The sequence below is a fragment of the Hyla sarda genome, chromosome 3, assembly GCF_029499605.1.
Source record: "Hyla sarda isolate aHylSar1 chromosome 3, aHylSar1.hap1, whole genome shotgun sequence".
Classification (NCBI taxonomy): domain Eukaryota; kingdom Metazoa; phylum Chordata; class Amphibia; order Anura; family Hylidae; genus Hyla; species Hyla sarda.
The window spans coordinates 132,369,559-132,390,984 of NC_079191.1; the positions used below are offsets into that span (position 1 = coordinate 132,369,559).

The window sequence follows — 21,426 nt, forward strand, 5'->3', positions numbered from 1 at the left end:
AAGCCATCTACCACCGAGGTCATTGGGAAACACCTGGTTAGAACAAAGACCTAGACAATCGGGGTGTTTTCCATGTGGACACTGTAAGACCTGCATCAACATCAGCAGGTCTCAGATATTTGCTAATGAATCCACTGGAGAACAGTTCAGATTGAGAGAGTTTATCAACTACTCTACAATATTGGTGATTTATCTAGCTACCTGCCCATGTGGTAAAAAATACGTGGGTAAGACCAGGAGAGCATTCAAGACCAGGATTCTTGAACATCTGGGGGATATCCGACATCGGAGGGATAAGCCCCTTGCAAGGCACATCAATGACTCTCACCAGGGCCGGACAGATAATCTAAAATTCATGGGTATAGAAAAAGTTTGGCCATCACCTAGAGGAGGGGATCTGGACCGTGTACTCCTACAAAGGGAGTGCAGGTGGATTTACAAACTAGACACCTGTACTCCATCTGGCCTGAATGAACAGGTCAATTATGCTAGTTTTTTGTAGATTGACTTGGGGGTACCCCCAGTTCTTGGTGACTATAGGCAGCTAGTGGAGGCTTTAGTAAGCCTAAAGTCAGTGTCACCAATTTCTAGGGACCTATTAGGCAAGTAGGAGGATCGGGAGCAGGCCCGCCCTTATTAGGGCGGTTTTCCCTGCCTAGGCACTAGGGCTATAGAACTAGCGCAGGGGAAGGTAGGTTCCCTAGGCCCCCGCTATCCCCTTGTCATGTAGCCTATCTAGTGTCCCCCTTTCGGGGGGTACCCCATTAGTTTATAATTTATATTTTATATATTTTATATTATACTAAATTGAGCCTCAGTCAATATAAGGTTCAATTTTTTAGTTCTTGTCCGCGGAGTCTAACCTCTTCAGAGCATCAAGGGTATCTATACCCATGGCCTTTGTGTTTTGGCCTTGTCAAAACTCTATATGTATGCTAGTTTAATTTCCTCCGACCAGTTTGTATCAATATAATTATGGGAGTCACCAATGAATTATGGCAATAGTACCCAGTCATTTAGGGTACCTAGACTTCCCATTATGTATGTATACACTCCTATGGTCCGGCTTTTCTATGCACCTGTTATATATATGTATAAGGCACCTCCAAAGTATTGCCTATTAAATATATATACTTATGAATTGTTTTAGGTTACATACTTAACCGCTATCCCGTTAGTTCCCCCTAAACTTGCCTTAAACATCTAGCCATTATGAATATACCAGGATATAAGAGTATTTACCATAGCCGTAATCACATGATTCTTTTGTTTTCATTGCGGCCGTCACCTGACCGCGCGCTGCACGATAATCGCCGGCCCCTATGACGTCAATCAGGGGCGCGGCGGAAGTGACGCGTGGCTCGGCCAGCGTATAAGACGTCACACGCCGTGATCCCAGGTACGGAAGCGCATTAGCAGCCGGCATTTACCGCAAGGCTCCCCGCCACTGCGGGTATAGCGTACCGTCCTCGGATCACGGATATCGGCAGACTGGAACTGTGTGTAGCCGCATACTGCGGAGAAGTGGTTCTTCTTTACAGGTACCAGCTGGACAGTTACTGATAGGGGCTTTTCTCTATGTGCTTTCCTTTTTAGGTTTTCTGGAAAATATCCACGGCACAGTGAGTGTATGCTCCGCATGAATTGCGTTTTGAATGTGTTTTATTATGCGTTTTGAATGTGTTTTATTATGCTTGGAGCACATAAATGACATTGGTACCTTTCTGTTGTGCTTTCTTTGCAGGTGGCCTGATACAGACAGTCTTTGCCGTGATCTCTTAGTCACATTGGTTTGTTTATTTATTTATAGGGTGCTCTTAGTACCACAATTCTAAGGTGTCTCAAGCTTTGTCTTTTGTCTCTCCTGATGACGCCATATCATTAGTGGCAGAAACGCGTTGAGAGCGACACCCTGTATGCTTGATATTGCTTCTGGAGTTAGATCCATACCGCAACCAGAACATTTATATTTATTCGTTTGGGTCATTTGAGCACTAATTTAATTTGGTGACGATTTTAACTTTGTAAAATTAAAAGTTAAGTATTACATGCACCTCCCCTGGGATTCTAATTGATTTATCCCCCTTATTATTTTTCATATATTGCTGGGAGTCTATTCTTGCCCCTTGCAGGCATTATATTCTAATAGCAAGCTCTATGGAAGAACTACAACCCCCAGCCAAAGGGCATGCTGGAAGTTGAAGTAGTATTCCTCCAGCTGTTGCATATATACAAGTCCCAGCATGCACTTCGGCTGTCACTGCATGCTGAAAGTTGTAGTTTTTGCAACAGCTGAAGGCACACTGGTTGCGAAACACTGAGTTAAGTGACAAACTCACAGTGTTTTGCAACCAGTGTGCCTTCAGCTGTTGCATAACTACAACCCCCAGCATGTACGGACAGCCAAAGGGCATGCTGGGAGTTGTAGTTTTGCAACAGCTGAAGGTTTGTCCCTGTTTCTCGCTGCAAGTTTGAGATGCAGCAAATTTTCCGCTGCAGCTCAAACTCCCAGCATGAAATTCGCTATGAACCCCCGCCGTGTGAATGTACCCTAAAAACACTACACTAACACTACACAAAATAAAAAGTAAAACACTACATATACCCCTACACAGTCCCCTCCCCCCCAATAAAAAATAAAAAAAGGCTGGTCCGGCACTGTTTCCAACAACTCCCAGTATTGCCGGACAGCCATTGACTGTCCAGGCATGCTGGGAGTTTTGCAACAGCTGAAGGCACCCTGTTTGAGAAACACTGCCGTAGAGTCATTTTTTTTTTTTTTAACTCAGATAATTTTTATTAAAGATTTTACAAACATTTTAAATCAACATACAGACAATAAACCCCACCCTCCCACCCACCCCACAAAGAAACAATCCGTCTCTACCCCTATACAGCGCATAACGCACGTTTAGTAAGCCAAAGTTCCATTAACCTTCAGACCCAATGGTCAGTCTCTCTCACACCACACTCTCAGAGCTGCAACAAACGGCACCTACATGCCTACATTCCAGTAAAGCCACAAAGAGAGGGTACAAATAGAAATGCAAGAATTAGAAAGAAAAGAGCCACATTCACAGAACTCCAGCAGGCAAGCTAGCACAACATTCCGAAGACAGGTTTAGAATGTACAGTCATCTATGAATCAGTCGATGGGGGGTCAAAGTGGTTCACCCAGGGTCCCCAGATACCATCAAATTTCCTAACAACTTTACACTGAACATATATCCCTTTCTCCAAGCGCACTGAGCTATTCGTTCAACAAGATCAGCTACTCCTGGAGGAGACGGTCTGATCCAGAACTGCGCTATAAGTTTCCTGGCCTGATATAATACACGTAAAATTCCCACTTCTCTCAAGGAGGGTTCCTGATCGCAGCCTATAAGGCCAAGTAGATACACCTTAGGGGTTGCACTCAATGTTACCCCGTAAATGGTCGTAATAAGTCGTATCACATCATACCAATATGCATGTAAGACAGGGCAAGCCCACATCATATGCAACAGGTGGGCCTCCAACTCACCACACCTGGGGCAAGAAGAGTCAGACCGAACACCAATGTTATGTAAGAATAGTGGGGTTTTATACACTCTATGCAAAAAGAATAATTGTGATAGCCTATAAGACTCCGATAAAGACAGAGATGGGGTAAGAGAGAGCACTATAGTTCATTCCTCATCACTCAACCCACCAAGGTCCCTCTCCTTTACGCGAACCGTCAAGGGGAAACGCTCATGGTAGAAATTTAACAACTCACCATATAATCAAGAAATGATACCAGCAGATTCCCGTTTTGTAACCACGGATTCTAAGACCCTGTTAGACTGTATCTCCATCAGCCGTAGCCGATTCTGAGTTTCATACACATGACGGAGTTGCAGGTATCTGTAAAATGAGGAGCGCGGTAAAACAAACTCCTCCTGCAAATCCTCAAAAGATCTCACAACCCCCTGTACAGCTAGCTGCCCCAGTTCACACATAGCCAGCATCCGCGAAGGAGGAAAAAACCTGCAAGCTCGGGTTACGCCACAGCGGTGTATGTGATAAGTAACTCGTGATACCCAGTAACTTACGCGCATGGCTCCAGAGCCTGCAGAGGAGCAGGGTAGTGGGAGAGGAGTCCGGAGGTCTGGTCAGGGCTCCAATTTCAAGAATGTGTAGTGGCACTCTCCCCCCATGTTTAGCAATAAATGAACGACCCGTAGGCCCCAATAAAGACGTCTCCGCCCACCCTCTTAACTGATGAAGTTGCGAGGCGAGATAGTACAGCCAGGGATTAGGCAACACCAGCCCACCCGAAGATTTAGCCCTTTGAAATGTTTCAAGTTTGATCCGTGCTGTCCCCCCCCCCCCCCTCCCACACACACACACACACTAATTGTCTAAAAAGTCGCTGTATTCTGTGAAAGTAAATCTTTGCTATCCACACAGGGGAGTTCTGCAGCACATATAGCAACTGCGGCATAAGGACCATTTTTATTAGATTAATCCGGCCAACCACCGAAATCGGCAATTTACACCAGACAGCTACCTTTTGTGAACTCTTGTCCAGCAAGGGTGTCAGGTTCCGGAATATAAAATCATGCAAAAATGGTGTGATGTTGATCCCTAAGTATTTAAATTCCTTAACCACCTGTATATGTGATATGGCTATCTGAGGAATATCGGGCAGGGCATCAAGGGGCATCAGAACCGACTTGTCCCAATTAATCAGAAGGCCAGAGTAGGCACCAAACTCCTGCTAATAGACATAGCAGGAGACAGGGATCGAGCAGTATCACCCAGGAATAATAACATGTCATCTGCGTAAAGCGCCACCCTCTCGTCTATGGAGCCGTATCGAAACCCAATCAGATCAGGTGAGGCACGCAGGATACAGGCCAGTGGCTCTATAGATAATGCAAAGAGCAGAGGCGACAGGGGGCACCTCTGTCGCGTGTCCCTCTGTAGTTCAAATGAGGCGTCAACCTACCATTGACCCGAAGACGGGCAGTCAGACGTTGGTAAAGTAGTTTAACATAAGTAAGGAATTTAGGTCCAAACCCCATAGCCTCCATAACCCTCCACAGATAGTTCCATTCGACGCTATCAAATGCTTTGGCAGCGTCCAATGAAAAAAATCGATCTTGCTACCACACTCTCCTGAGTCATCTGCAAGTTAAGGTACACTCTCCTAATGTTGTCGACCGTGGACTTACCCGGCATAAAGCCTGTCTGATCACTATGGACTAGAGAAAGCACCACCCCAGCAAGTCTGTTAGCGAGTACTCGGGCCAGCAGCTTCACATCAGCAAACAACAATGAAATCGGTCTATAAGAACCCACAGATAAGGGGTCCTTTCCAGGTTTAGGTAATAGTACTACAGTGGCCTCCAACATGGACTGGGGTAATGAGCCATCTAAAGCTGCCGACACGACCACCAGCAACAACTGGGGGAGGAGTATCCCGGAGAATTTTTTATACACCTCACTCGGAAGGCCATCTGGACCTGGGGCTTTTTCATTAGCAGCATCTTTCAAAGCAAATTCCAGTTCCTCCAGAGAGACTGGCGAGTCCAGCCCGTCCCTCTGCTCCGGAGAAAGGGAAGGTAGCGATGCCCTGCTCACATAGTCCGCCAAGGCCTCCCTAGTACAAGAGACCTTGGTAGAGTATGCATCTTTGTAAAAATCTACCATCACAGCCAAAATATCCTCATCTGCCACAACTTCTCTCCCCCAGCTATCTCTCAAACAACCAATGTACGTAACTCCCTGTTGGGCCCTAGCTATGGAGGCCAATAATTTACCCGTACTTTCACCACACTCGAAGTAGCGCTGCTTAGTGAAAAACCTCTTATGTTCCGCAGTATCCTCTAAATATTTAGTATATGCTCCTTGCGCCCTGAGCCACACATCCTTCATCCTGGAGGTAGGGTCCAGAACATAATCAGCCTCATCTTCCGTAACAGACAATCTCAGCCTATCCCCCCTCTCTCTAGTAAATGACTTGTGAGCACTTATGTCCCGAATAAACAAGCCGCGCAGGAATGCCTTCAGGAAGTCCCAAACCACAGAGACCGAAGCCGAACCATCGTTACGGGCGATATAATCGCTGAGTTCCACACCAACAATCTCTGCCGTAGACAGCAATTGCAACCAGAACGGGTTCAGTCTCCATAGCGGGCGCACCCCTCCAGCGCTCCCTGTTAGATCAATTCGTAAACGAATAGGGGAATGATCTGACAACCCCCTGGCCAGATATTCAACCTCTCTAACCAGGCTAGCCATATCACCGTCCCCAACGGCCAAATCTATCCTAGATAAGGTACCATATGTAGCCGAGTAACAGGAAAACTGTTTAGTACTATGATTGCGCAGGCGCCATAAATCAATTAAGCCAACTTCCATCAACAACTTAGCGAGGCTAGTAGGTCTAGAGGGGGGAGGGAGGGAGGGGAGCCATCAGGGTCAATGCTAGAGGAGACAGTCTTGAATGCAATAGATTTATGAACTAATATACTAAACCCTCTTGCATGAGAAGAGAAGGTAGAATGGAAAGAATGCCCGACCCAAGCCCTGTTAAGGACCGAGGTGGTGTCTGCCGTCAAATGAGTTTCCGTAAGGCAGAGTATAGCTGGATGAAAGTGTTGCACCGAATTAAGGACTGCATAACGCTTTGCCACATCACCCAACCCCCTGACATTCCATCCTATAAAATTAAAAGCCGCAATCAGGGACAATTGAACATAACAGGGGCGAGAATGTCACCACACACACCGAGAGAGACCAACTGTATACTCACAGTACAACGACAGTCACAGCATGCAGCAGCACAGGGAGAGACGGAAAACCAAACAAACAAACACCCCAAAACAAAACATAAAGACAGCCACACAAGTCGCCGTGTCACACGGCACCCAGGGGCGCTAGTATACCCACACCACTCATAACCAGACTCACTAAGATAAAACAGCAGGATAACCTCAGCAGAGTGAGAGAATAAAGCAGGCATACAAACAGCCAACCAGACACAGTCGGACATGCATACGTGTCACTCCTGCAATGAAAATATATAAAAAATATCCAATACAATACCCATCGTTACACCTTCCCTCCCACAAAGAAACAGTATTGGAGAAGGGAAGGGGGGGTCCGAGGGAGCAAATTGAGTGAAGTTACACCAGGGGAGGAGAGGGGAGTGTGGCAGTACCCCCAAAGTCACTCAGGTAGCACACAGTCCAATGCACAGGACTCAGCAAGGCACAGCACAGCAGCCACCACTCTGCAGGACTCATGCAGCTCCTCACTCCGCGACACAGGGAGTCTCCAGCTGTTTTTATTAGATGGCAGGGCTGGCAGCGATAAAGGGGGGAGGGGGGGGATCGGGGAGTGCACAGGGTAAAGCCGCACCAGGGGGGAAGAAGAGAATAGGACAGCACCCCCAGATGCACAGAGGCAGCACAAAGTCCAGGTCACAGTCCCTTGCAAGGCTCAATATAGCAGCCCCTGCTCCACAGTCCACCTGCAGCTCCTCAACCCGCAGCACAGGGGGTCTCCAGCTGTTGTCAAGACAATGTCTCTGGGGCGCCCTCCACCCCCCGAGATCCAAGCCACCGATTTCCCTCAGCAGGGCCAGCCACTTACTGAATGCAGCGCAAGGACTGCGGCAAGAGTCCCCACAGGACACACAGGATGGCGGTCTCCTCTCCACAGGACCACGCTCCCACCGATGCGTTCCTCCACAGCAGTGCGGCTTCCTCCTTCACACCGGGTCACCGAGGGCGCCGGAGGCTTCCGTCGTCAGCAAGTGTCCCCTCACAGATTGAATCGCCTCCTCCCGCAGACAGCCTCAAACACAGGAGACCCGGAGCGCTGCACCAAGATGGCGCCCAGGACCACGCAGCCGCCCCAGAGAGGACCGCCTCAGGCTCCCGTCGCAGCTCTCCCGGACCCACCAGCGCTGGACAGGCAGGTAAGTAAGGGGCCCCGTCAGCCCGCCAGGGAACTCCACAGCTGTAGACAGGCACGAGTAGGGGTTGCCGGAGGCCGCAGGCTTCAAGGCCTAGATCTCCGCCGGCAGCCGGGCCCTCTCCAGACATCTCCCGAGCTCCAAATATCGCCTTCACAGGGATCCCCCAGGCAGCAGGGGCCCCGCAGAAAGGTGTAGCACCCAAAATCAATCAGGATGGGTAGGATATTTACAGGATTAAGAGCAGGATGGCAGGAGCTCACTCAACGAACGTCCACCCAGGCAGTCATCCAAGCCACGCCCCCGCCGTAGAGTCATTTTAGTATCGGAGGCAAGTGTCATTCTTGCATCCGGGTCGTCCCTATGCAAATCCCTAATCTAGGCGCATGGTGCTCTCTCACTTTGTATTTCAAGGCAACAGTTTAGGGCCACATATGGGGTATTTCCGTACTCGGGAGAAATTGGCAAACAAATTTTTGGGGGCTTTTTCTCCTTTTACCCCTTATGAAAAGGTAAAGTTGGGGTCTACTGCAGCATGTTAGTGTTGCCCCATTCTTTTCATTTTCACAGAAGGTAAAAGGAAAAAAAGGACCCCCAAAATTTGTAACGCAATTTCTCCTGAGTACGGAAATACCCCATATGTGGACGTAAAATGCTCTGCGATCGCAAAACAAGGCTCAGGAGTGAGAGGGCACCATGTACATTTGAGGTGATTTGCACAGGGGTGACTGATCGTTATAGCGGTTCTGACATGAACGGAAAAAAAACCACCCACATGTGACCCCCATTTTGGAAACTACACCCCTCACGGAACATAACAAGGGGTTTAGTAAGCCTTAACACCCCACAGGTGTTTGAAGAATTTTCGTTCAAGTTGGACGTGAAAATACAAAATTTTTATTTTTTCACTAAACTGCTGGTGTTATCCCAAATTTTTCATTTTCACAAGGGGTAATAGGGAAAAAGCCCCCATAATTTGTATATAAATACCCCATGTGTGGCTGTAAAGTGCTCTGCTGGCGCACTACAGGGCTCAGAAGAAAAGGAGCGCCATTGGGCTTTTGGAGAGAGAATTTGGCTGGAATTGAAGGCCATGTGCGTTTACAAAGCCCCCCATGGTAGGAACGCCGAAAACGTGTACCAAACAGTGCACACAAAAACATGAAATCATTATTAATCCATATACTTTATTAAATTCACAAAGTTAAAAACATACATAGAAAAGTGTAGAATGCATAAAAAAGGCACTGAAATCACTATGGAAAGGCAGGTATAAGTCATATAGCAGAGTAATCACATAAATAAATGGCAATAGGGGTTATAAATGCAAGGGAACCTCAGTATAAGACTATGACGAACATAAGTCAATTGAAAGAAAACAGAGCCCAATGCCCAAATGCCCATTTTGAAAACTTCACCCCTCACGGAATGTAATAAGGGGTGCAGTAAGCATTTTATGCCCCACTGGTGTCTGACTTTTTTTGAACAGTGGTCCATGAGAATAAAAAAAATTAAATTTTTTATTTGCACCGCCCACTGTTCCAAAAGTCTGTAAAACGCCAGTGGGGTGTAAATACTCACTGCACCCCTTATTACATTCCGTGAGGGGTGTAGTTTCCGAAATAGGGTCATATGTGGGGGAGCGGTCCACTGTTCTAGCACCATGGGGGCTTTGTAAACGCACATGGCTCCCGACTTCCATTCCAAACAAATTTTCCTCCAAAAGCCCAATGGCGCTCCTTCTCTTCTGAGCATTGTAGTTTGCCCGCAGAGCACTTTACATCCACATATGGGGTATTTTCATACTCAGAAGAAATGGGGTTACAACTTTTGGAGGCATTTTCTCCTATTACCTCATGTAAAAATTGTAAATTTGGGGAAAAAACTGCATTTTAGTGAAAAAAAAATAAGATTTCATTTTCACATCTGAATTTAAGGAAAAGTCGTCAAACACCTGTGGGCTGTTAAGGCTCACTGTAACCCTTGTTACGTTCCTTGAGGGGTGTAGTTTTCAAAATAGTATGCCATGTGTTTTTTTTTTTCCTGTTATGGCACCATAGGGGCTTCCTAAATGCGACATGCCCCCCAAAAACCATTTCAGCAAAATTCACTCTCCAAAATCCCATTGTCGCTCCTTCGTTTTTGAGCATAGTGCACCCACAGAGCACTTTACGTTCACATATGAGGTATTTTCTTACTTGAGAAAAGTTGGGTTACACATTTTGGGGGGCTTTTTCTCCTTTTACCTCTTGTAAAGAGGTGAGAGTGTAAAAAATTTACATTTTGAATTTTCTCCTTTACTTTACTGCTATTACTGTGAAACACCTTAAGGGTTCACAAATTTCCTGAATGTAATTTTGTATACTTTGAGGGGTGCAGTTTTTATAATGGGGTCATTTATGGGGTATTTCCAATATGAAGGCCCCTCAAATCCACTTCAAAACTGAACTGGTCCTTGAAAAATTCAGATTTTGAAATTTTTGTGAAAAATTGGAAAATTGCTGCTGATCTTTGAAGCACTCTGATGTCTTCCAAAAGTAAAAACCTGGCAACTTTATGATGCAAACATAAAGTAGACATATTGCATACGTGAATTAATATATAATTTATTTGGGATGTCCATTTTCCTTATAAGCAGAGAGTTTTTTTAAATGTACAAAATGTAAAAAAAATTTAATTTTTAATCAAATTTTTGAATTTTTCAACAAGATATGATGCAAGTATCGACAAAAATTTACCACTAACATAAAGTAGAATATGTCACGAAAAAAACAATCTTGGAATCAGAATGAAAAATAAAATCATCCCAGAGTTGTTCATGCTTAACCCTTTAACGACCACGAGCGTAAAATTATGTGAAGGGCACCCAGGAGCCGAGCGCACTTCATACCTGGCAGGTCCCGGCCAGGTCAGCAGCCAGGACCCACGGCTAATACCAGACATCGCCAATCGGGCTGATGTCCGGTATTAACCCTTTAGACGCCGCAATCAAAGTTGACCGCGGCTTCTAAAACGGGAGAAAATCGTTGCCGGTTAGCTAAGTGGGCTGTTCAAGACCGCAGCGCCCTAAAGAGCTGAGAGGACAGCGGGAGGCTTCTTACTTTGTCTCCCGCCGTCCGATCATCACTCTGCTGCTCCGTGCCTGAGATCCAGGCTGGAGCAGCAGCGCACGGATAACACTGATCAATGCAATGCTATGGCTATGCATTGATCAGTGTCTGCAAACAAGGTATTGCATGTTGTAGTCCCCTACGGGGCTATAAAATTGCAAAGAAAAAAAAAAGTGTCAAAAAATAGTTAATAAATGTGATTTAACCCCTTCCCTAATAAAAGTTTGAATCAGCCCCCTTTTCCCATAAAAAAATTAATAAAAATGTAAATAAAAACAAACATATGTGGTATCGCCGCGTGCATAAATGTCCGAAATATGAAAATATAATGTTAATTAAACCGCACGGTTAATGGCGTACACATAAAAAAATTCCAAAGTCCAAAACTGCATATTTTTGGTCACTTTGTATACCCCAAAAAAATGTATAAAAGGCAATCAAAAAGTCCCACCAAAACGAAAATGGTACCGATAAAAACTTCAGATCATGGCGCATAAAATGAGCCCTCATATATCCCTGTATACGGGAAAAAAAATAAGTTATAGGGGTCAGAAGATGACAATTTTACACATACTAATTTTGGTGTATGTAGTTATAATTTTTTTTAAGAAGTAAAATAAAATAAAACCTATATAGATCAGGTATCCTTGTAACCGTATGGACCACAAGAATAAAAATATGGTGTCATTTTTACCGAAAAGTGTACTGCATAGAATCGGGAGCCCCCAAAATTTACAAAATGGCGTTTTTCTTTTCAATTTTGCCCCATAAATATTTTTTTCTGGTTTCATTATAAATTTTGTAGTAAAAAGATTGATGTCATTAAAGTACAATTCGTGGCGCAAAAAATAAGCCCTCATATGGGTCTGTAGGTACAAATTTGAAAGTGTTATGATTTTTAGAAGGTGATGAGGAAAAAACAAAAATGCAAAAACTGAAAAACCCTGCATCCTTAAGGGGTTAAAGTGACAGTGGTCAGATTTTCAAAAAAATGCTCGGGTCCTTAAGGGGAAAATGGGCTGGGTCCTTAAGGGGTTAAGCACTGACATGGTGAAATCCGCAGAAGGAAAGCCTTTGCTGTGTATAAACTCACCCTATCCGGCTGTTGAGCATTAAACAGCAACGTATTGCTTGTACCACAAATGTAAATGTCTGTTTACACTTAAAGGGGTTATTCAGGATTAGAAGAAAGGGGTCTGCATTTTCCCAGAAACACCACTCTTGTCCATATTGAGTTTTGAAAGCTTGTTTTTTGTCATCATCGATTTCAGTTAACTATTAAAAGGTACCTACTGGCTAACATGGTACACAGTACACAGCTATATTAGGTCCATTAACACTCTTGTCCATTAACTGTGCCTGGTATTCTAACTAAGTCCTATCCACTTGAGTTGTGAAACCAGACACAGCCTATGAACCAGAGAGATACTGTTTGGGGAAAAATGTAACACCCTCTTTAAGAATAATTGTTATGATAACTTCCCAAGTGAGAGAAACAAAACATTCAACAATATAAGTTTTGTATATTGTTATAGAAAATTGGTCATTAATATATAAAAGTCATCAATTGTCAAGAAATTGGGTATATCAAACTTCCTTGCTATTGTGGTAATTTGCTTTTCCAAAGGTTCCTATGGCTGTGACTATGTTCCTCTGTGCCAATTGGCTGAGGATATTCAGCGATGTTACCCATTGACTGTAGGCTCTGTTACTAAGAATTCTACATATTCTTTAATAGAATACCCTGGAGGGTTAATCACTCTAGTACTGTGATCAAAAGTATGTGATCCATAAAGCCTACAGAAACACTCCATTAATTTGTAAGGGAGTGGAGCCTGCCTCTTCCAAGTTTTGCTATGCAGGGCTAGCCTTAGAGGTGTGCTACCGTGCATCACAGCTTACCCCGCTACCTGCACTAACTCAGTCCTGCCCTCACAGAAAAGAGACTTTGTCAGACTTAGCCAGCGCTAAGTCACCATTTTTAAGGATGCATGCATCTTCTTTCCTGCAGCAACTAGAAACCTGGAGCGTCTTTTTGCAATGACCTCATTGTGCGCCCTGCTTTCCACGACAATTGACAATTCCCAGTAACAATTTGGCACTGGAGAGCACAAGTAATTTTGACGGTCTCACTGCTGTAATGTGTTGTAGGGTAGCATCAGGAATCCAAAACTCCCAGAATTCTGGGCACGTACTTGGCATGAAGCTTGAGTAGTTAGGAACTGCAAGAAGGATACTCCCAAGATGCATGTGGCTCTACAGCCACACTGAAGCCACCATGGAGAGTGGTGCTGACGCATGAGAGTCAAAAAATGACAGGATAGATAAATGCTGAGCACTTGTACTACAGGAATTTGTGAACACAACGGGAATTATTTTGAGACACATACAGAGAGTGACCAGCAAATAAAATATGAACACTTCATGCTCTAAAGATTGCACAAAAAACTGGGACTAGAGTTCAGCTTGTATTACCAGAAGAGCTATAAGAGGTATGGTAAGAAAAGTCTGACAATGTAAGGTGAACAAGAGGTTAGAGATGATGTAAAAGCTGTGTGTGGGCAAGAGAAAATGAAACATCTCCAATTTGTCTCCCACTAGCTGAGAAAGATAATGTGATCTTCTCAATGAACGAACACTCATGGCAGACAAACCTCCCTAAGTGGACTTGAGACTCCCGTCTGCATTACTCTGCACAAATCCCTCAACTACTCATTCACATTCAACTCATTCTCCCGTGTGTCACTTTTTACGTAAGTCCTCAATTCATAAGGATCTTGCCTAGTGTAAAAACAATGGGGTCTGTTCTCAATTAGGATCTAAATATAATATTGAAAATAACGTTTACAGACACGATGTAGACAAGGCTTGTAGCCTGTGCCATAAAATTCATATTTAGTCTGAGTTTTGTTTCTATTAGGATATGAGTCATGAGTTTTAGAGTCTGAGAAAAGCAGTAGGCGTGAAAGAAAAAAATATTTCAAGTCTACTATACAGTGATATTGACAAGCATTGTCTTTAATGAAAACGCATGTTTTATACAGAAATAAGAAAACAGCACCTGAAACAAGTGTAGTCCGAAATGTCCTCTAATTAGAGATTTTGTATTTTGAACATGATTATGGGGGCACTCCTCTTGCCCAGGCGAGATCTGCTTTACAACAGTCACATGGACCCAAGAAATCTGTAAATCGAAGATATTCATGTTCTGTAACCATACAGAGGCCAATATGCAGGGAGAGGGAGGGGGGGAACTTTGACCATCACCTATTGTTTTGTTTTTTAAATCAAATATTTTTATGAAATTTTTGCATTTTTATACAGAAAATAAACATAAACCCCATTTCCCACCCCACCTCACCAATAACAGCACCGACACCCCAATAAAACAATCCCAAGTCCACATCCACATGCGCCGTCCTGCAGGATGTATATATACTCCGTAGGAAAAAGTCCCAGGTGTCACCCAGCCTAACTTTGTTTTACACAATATAGATAAACCACACAGGTAGTAATACAAAATCTTAGTATAATAGGGCAGGACACATATAAACATGTATCCAAAAACAACAACAGCCACCTACACGGCCGGGATAAAACACACAAGAACACAAAGGGGCATGAAAACAAGACGGGAAGAAATGTTCGCGATCCACGGGGCAGCCCTCTCAGGCTCCAGTGTATATAGAGGAACAAAATTCGTTAGGGGTTATCCAGGCAAAGCCTATACTCACGCTCCCAGGGACCCCATATCCCATAGAATTTACGCATGGCTTTATGTTTTTCATAAAACTTTCCCACCGGACAATAAGTAAAACCTCAGCAACCAGGTCAGCAAACGTAGGGGGGACTATAAGGTGCCCTTATCCAGTATTGAGCTATGAGCTTTCTGGCCTGATGACCATCACCTATTGTTAATGGCGGATTCTATGTTATCAATGGTGGATCCAGTGCTCTATATACATTGTAACACTGCCTGTTAGAGGAGAGGACTGCTGACAAGTGGCATATTTCATCTGGTGCATTTTATCACTTCTCAACTGTCAAGATGTAACAAACACATAATAAGTTTGATGAAAGCCAATTATTTAACTTTTTCAGCACATTGGGAAGGATACACAAAACTGTTAGCTCCAAAAAACAGACAGGGTTTGGACGTTCCAAAAAAGTGCCAGTTTTTGGCACACATTTTTGGTGTAAAACTAAGCTAACTAACAGATGGTGCAAACTTAGACTAGAGAGTCTAAATATGCATCAGGTTTTCACTTAACCTGAGTTACTGGTACGACTCTGGTGTATCTGTAAACTGTACAGTTAAAGGAAGACTCCGCCCCTAGACTTCTTATCCCCTATCTAAAGAATAAGGTATAAGATGTCTGATCGCAGGTGTCCTGCCGATGGGGACCCCCGCAATCTCTCCTGCAGCCCCACGAGTCATCAGCTGCATGGAGCTAAGATTGCTCCGTGTCTAATGATTCACGATACAGTGGCCAGAGTATCGTGACGTAATGGCCCCGCCCCCTCGTGACATCACACCCCGGCCCCTCAATGCAAGTCTATAGGAGGGGGCGTGGCGGCCGTCACGCCCGCTCCCATAGACTTGCACTGAGGGGAGGGACATGACGTCACAAGGGGGCGGAGCCGTGATGTCACGATACTCTGTCCCCTGTATCATGAATCATTAGACACGGAGGGATCTTAGCTTCGTGCAGCTGATGACAAGTGGGTGCTGCAGGAGAGATTGCGGGGGTCCCCAGCGGACCCCTGCGATCAGACATCTTATCCCCTACACTATGGATAGGGGATAAGATGTCTAGTGGCGGAGTACCCCTTTAACATTTTTATTGTTTAAGAATTAAAGAAGAAACTTTAACCAAAACAAAATAGGTGCATACCATGGGGTGAGTACGTACAGGCAGTCGACAAAAGTATCAAAAAACAAGGGTGCTCACCTTGCCGAGTTGTGCTCACATATAGGCACAACTCTTTGGTTAAGCATGTGAGATGAATGCTGGTGCAATAAATACCCTTTTTTGACCCACATGCAGATGCCCACCATATGGGGATTTAAGCAATGCTCAGTAGCACAGACCAAACAGGTCTGGTCTGTAACATCTTCTCTTGTAAATAACACGGCACACACAATAAGTCTAGAAGGATATAATCGTATTCCTTTATCAAAGTATCAAATACAATGCGTTTCTGGGCAAAAGATGCCCCATTTATAAGGTACACTAGAAAAGGCCTCACATGTATTTTAGCATTTAATGAAAGAATATAATGAAATTAGGGATCGACCGATATAGTTTTCTTAGGGCCGAAACCGATAATCGGTGGAGGTTAGGGCCGATAGTTGATAACTTATACCGATATTCCGGTATAAGTTATCGGCTATTTATCCCCCCGCGACACCGCTGCAGATCATTGATTTAAAGCGGGCGCTTTAAATCAATGCACTGCAGTGGCTTTTGCGGTGCCATAGGCCGCCGCCGCCGCCACAACCCGCTTCTCTCCCCCTACCTGTCAGGGTGGTCCGGGCCATCCATCCTTCCTGTAGTGTCCGGCGGCATTCCGGGTGGAGGGTGAACCGGTCCGGGCTGTCCTTTTCTCCAGGGGTCATCTTCTCCACTCTGGGCAGGCTCCGCAGCATAGACGCCGCTGCGCAGTGACGCCCGTGCGCAGCGACGCACCTGATATCACGGCGTAGCGGCGTCTATGCAGCATACTAGGCCGGAGCCTGCCCGGAGTGGAGAACAGCACCCCTGGAGAAGAAGGACAGCCCGGACCGGTTCACCCTCCACCCAAAATGCCGCCGGACACTACAGGAAAAATGGATGGCCCGGACCACCCCCATTACGGGTAAGTTTAATTTTTTTTATTGACTCGGAGGGTGGGGGAGGGGCCAGACCGGTATAGCGGTATGGGCAAAAATCCAAACCGGTATACCGCCCAGCACTACGGTGGGGGGTGCGACGCGGTGAGTCGGGGGGGCGGTCACGGTGCGGTGAGGGGGCATTATCGGCTTATCGGCAAGGTAATTGCCGATACCGATAATGCCCAAAATCGTCATTATCGGCCGATAATATCGGCCATACCGATAATCGGTCGATCCCAAAATGAAATATCCTTCTAGATATGCTGTGTGCACCATGGTTATCAACTACAGAGGGTGTTACAGAGAACTGTTTGCTGCAAGAGTTTCTGGTTCATTTTCTTTGAAAATATCTTGTTTCAAATACAAAATCCTGGCAGCATTTTTAGCTTACATATATATATATATATATATATATATATATATATATATATACACATATATATATATATATATATATATATATATACACACACACACACACACACATATACAGTCATGGCTGTAAATGTTGGCACCCCTGAAAATTTTCAAGAAAATGAAGTATTTCTCACAGAAATGGATTGTAGTAACACATGTTTTGCTGTACACACGTTTATTCCGTTTGTGTGTATTGGAACTAAACCAAAAGGGAGGAAAAAAAGCAAATTGGACATAATGTCACACCAAGCTCCAAAAATGGGCTGGACAAAATTATTGGCACCCTTTCAAAAGTGTGGAAAAATAAGATTGTTTCAAGCATGTATGCACCTTTAAACTCACCTGGGGCAAGTAACAGGTGTGGGCAACATAAAAATCACACCTGAAAGCAGATAAAAAGGAGAGAAGTTCACTTAGACTTTGCATTGTGTGTCTGTGTGTGCCACACTAAGCATGAACAACAGAAAGAGGAGAAGAGAACTGTCTGAGGACTTGAGAACCAAAATTGTGGAAAAATATCAACAATCTCAAGGTTACAAGTCCATCTCCAGAGACCTAGATTTGCTTTGTCCACAGTGTGCAACATTATCAAGAAGTTTGCAAACCATGGCACTGTAGCTAATCTCCCTGGGCGTGGACAGAAGAGAAAAATTGATGAAAGGTGTAAACGCAGGCTAGTCCAGATGATGGATAAGCAGCCCCAAACAAGTTCCAAAGATATTCAATCTGTCCTGCAGGCTAAGGGTGCATCAGTGTCAGCGTGAACTATCCGTCGACATTTAAATGAAATGAAACGCTATGGCAGGAGACCCAGGAGGACCCCACCGCTGACACAGAGACATTAAAAAAACAAGACTACATTTTGCCAAAATGAACTTGAGTAAGCCAAAACATCTAGTGGACGGATGAGACCAAGATACAGCTTTCTGGTGAAGCACATCATTCTACTGTTTACCGAAAACGGAATGAGGCCTACAAACAAAAGAATACAGTACCTACAGTGAAATATGGTGGAGGTTCAATGATATTTCAGGGTTGTTTCGCTGCCTCTGGCACTGGGTGCCTTAACCCCTTAAGGACCGGGGGGTTTTCAGTTTTTGCATTTTCGTTTTTTGCTCCTTGCCTTTAAAAAATCTTAACTCTTTAAATTTTGCACCTAAAAATCCATATGATTGCTTATTTTTTGCGCCACCAATTCTACTTTGTAATGACGTCAGTCATTTTGCCCAAAAATCTACGGTGAAACGGAAAAAAAAAATCATTGTGCGACAAAATTGAAAAAAAAAAACGCTGTTTTTTTTACTTTTGGGGGCTTCCGTTTCTACGTAGTACATTTTTCGGTAAAAATGACACTTTATCTTTATTCTGTAGGTCCATACGATTAAAATCATACCTTACTTATATAGGTTTGATTTTGTCGTACTTCTGGAAAAAAATCATAACTACATGCAGGAAAATTAATACGTTTAAAATTGTCATCTTCTGACCCCTATAACGTTTTTATTTTTCCGTGTATGGGGCGGTATGAGGGCTCATTTTTTGCGCCGTGATCTGAAGTTTTTAAAGGTACAATTTTTGCATTGATAGGACTTAGGATTTTTTATAAATTTTTAAATGATATAAAAAGTGACCAAAAATGCACTATTTTGGACTTTGGATTTTTTTTGCGCATACGCCATTGACCGAGTGGTTTAATTAACGATATATTTTTATAATTCGGACATTTCCGCACGCGGTGATACCACATATGTTTATTTTTTATTTTATTTACACTGTGTTTTTTTTTTATGGGAAAAGGGGGGTGATTCAAACTTTTAATAGGGGAAGGGTTAAATGATCTTTATTCACCTTTTTTTTTCACTTTTTGTTTGCAGTGTTATAGGTCCCATAGGGACCTATAACACTGCACACACTGATCTTTATCATTGATCACTGGTTTCTCATAGGAAACCAGTGATCGATGATTCTGCCGCTTGACTGCTCATGCCTGGATCTCAGGCACTGAGCAGTCATTCGGCGATCGGACAGCGAGGAGGCAGGTAGGGACACTCCCGCTGTCCTGTAAGCTGTTCGGAATGCCGCGATTTCGCCGCGGCTATCCCGAACAGCCCACTGAGCTAACCGGCAGTTTTTACTTTCACTTTTAGCCGCGTGGCTCAGCTCTGAGCGCGCGGCTAAAGGGTTAATAGCGCGCGGCACCGCGATCGGCGCTGCGCGCTATTAGCGGCGGGTCCCGGCTTCACTATGACGCCGGGCCCGCCGTGATATGATGCGGGGTTACCGTGTAACCCCGCGTTATATCACGGGAGCAGGACCAAGGACGTACCGGTACGTCCTTTGTCCTTAAGGGGTTAAATGTGTGCAAGGCATCATGAAATCTGAGGATTACCAATGGATTTTGGGTCGCACTGTACAGCCCAGGGTCAGAATGCTGGGTTTGCAGACAAGATCTTGGGTCTTCCAGCAGGACAATGACCCCAAACATATGTCAAAAATCACCCAGAAATGGATGGCAACAAAGCACTGGAGAGTTCTGAAGTGGCCAGCAATGAGTCCAGATCTAAATCCCATTGAACACTTGTGCAGAGATCTTAAAATTGCTGTTGGGAAAAGGCGCCGTTCCAATAAGAGAGACCTGGAGCAGTTTGCAAAGGAAGAGTGGTCCAACATTCCGGCTTAGAGGTGTAAGAAGCTTATTGATGGTTATAGGAAGTGACTGATTTCAGTTATTTTTTCCAAAGGGTGTGCAACCAAATATTAAGTTAAGGGTGCCAATAATTTTGTCCAGCCCATTTTTGTAGTTTGGTTTGAAATTATGTCCAATTAGCTTTTTTTCCTCCCTTTTTTGGTTTAATTCCAATACACACAAAGGGAATAAACATGTTACTGCAATCCTTTGCTGTGAAAAATACTTCATATTCTGTGGACATAGCCTGAATAAGTTACTTAAAGGATTACTTCACTAGAATTTTTTTTAAATCAACTAGTGCCAGAAAGTTAAACAGATTTGTAAATGACTTCTATTTAAAAATCTTAATCCTTCCAGTACTTATCAGCTGCTTTCTTTTTGATTTTTCTTTCTGTCTGACCACAGTACTCTCTGTTGACACCTCTGTTCATGTCAGGAACTGTCCATAGTAGAAGCAAATTCCCATAGGAAACCTATCCAGCTCCGGACAGTTCTTAAAATGGACAGGTGTCAGCAGAGAGCACTGTGGTCACACAAAGGAATTTCAAAAGAACTTACTGTGGAATATACAGCAGTTGATAAGTACTGGAAGGGTTAAGATTTTTAAATAAAAGTAATTTACAAATCTGCTTAACTTTCTGGCACCAGTTGATTAAAAAAAATGTTTTCCAGGGGAGTAAGTTTAAACCTGACCAATCCACTGTTAGGCTGGGTTCACACCACGTTTTGTACTTACAGTTCCCGTATACGGCTGGGAGGAGGGGGCGGGGCTTAATCGTGGCGCCCGCACTCAGCCGTATAGGGGAACTGTAGTTAATGTATGTCTATGAGCCGGCTGGAGTGAACCGCAGCCTCCGGTCGGCTGCGTTTTCGGCCATATGCGGTTTCCCGACCGCAGGCAAAAACGTGGTCGACCACGTTTTTGCCAACGGTCGGGAAACCGCATACGGCCGAAAACGCAGCCGACCGGAGGCTGCGGTTCACTCCAGCCGGCTCATAGACATACATTAACTACAGTTCCCCTATACGGCTGAGTGCGGGCGCCACGATTAAGCCCCCCCCCCCCCTCCTCCCAGCTGTATACGGGAACCATAAGTACAAAACGTGGTGTGTGAACCCAGCCTTAACTTGCACTAGGATAAATGTCCCTCATTGAGCTCATAGTGGAGATCAGTATAATTAAAACCAATCTTCAGCAAGGACAGATTTTAATAATTATTTTATTTCCTGACATTTTTATTTGCACAGTAATAACATTCACACATATTAGCTAGTTATATAACATGGAGACAGGTGACACCAAGACTTAGGACTACTATTCCACCCAGACGTTAGTGGTAGATTAGTACTCTAATATCTAGACAAATCACTAGAATCCTATGACATC

The 21,426-nt window shown here is 44.3% G+C and overlaps 1 protein-coding gene across 6 annotated transcripts in view; it reads right to left on the reverse strand.

The window, feature by feature from the left end:
• IFT80 (intraflagellar transport 80) overlaps nt 1-21,426 on the reverse strand; it is a 188,790-nt gene that overhangs the window by 154,070 nt on the left and 13,294 nt on the right. The gene's annotated exons all lie outside the window — the stretch shown is intronic.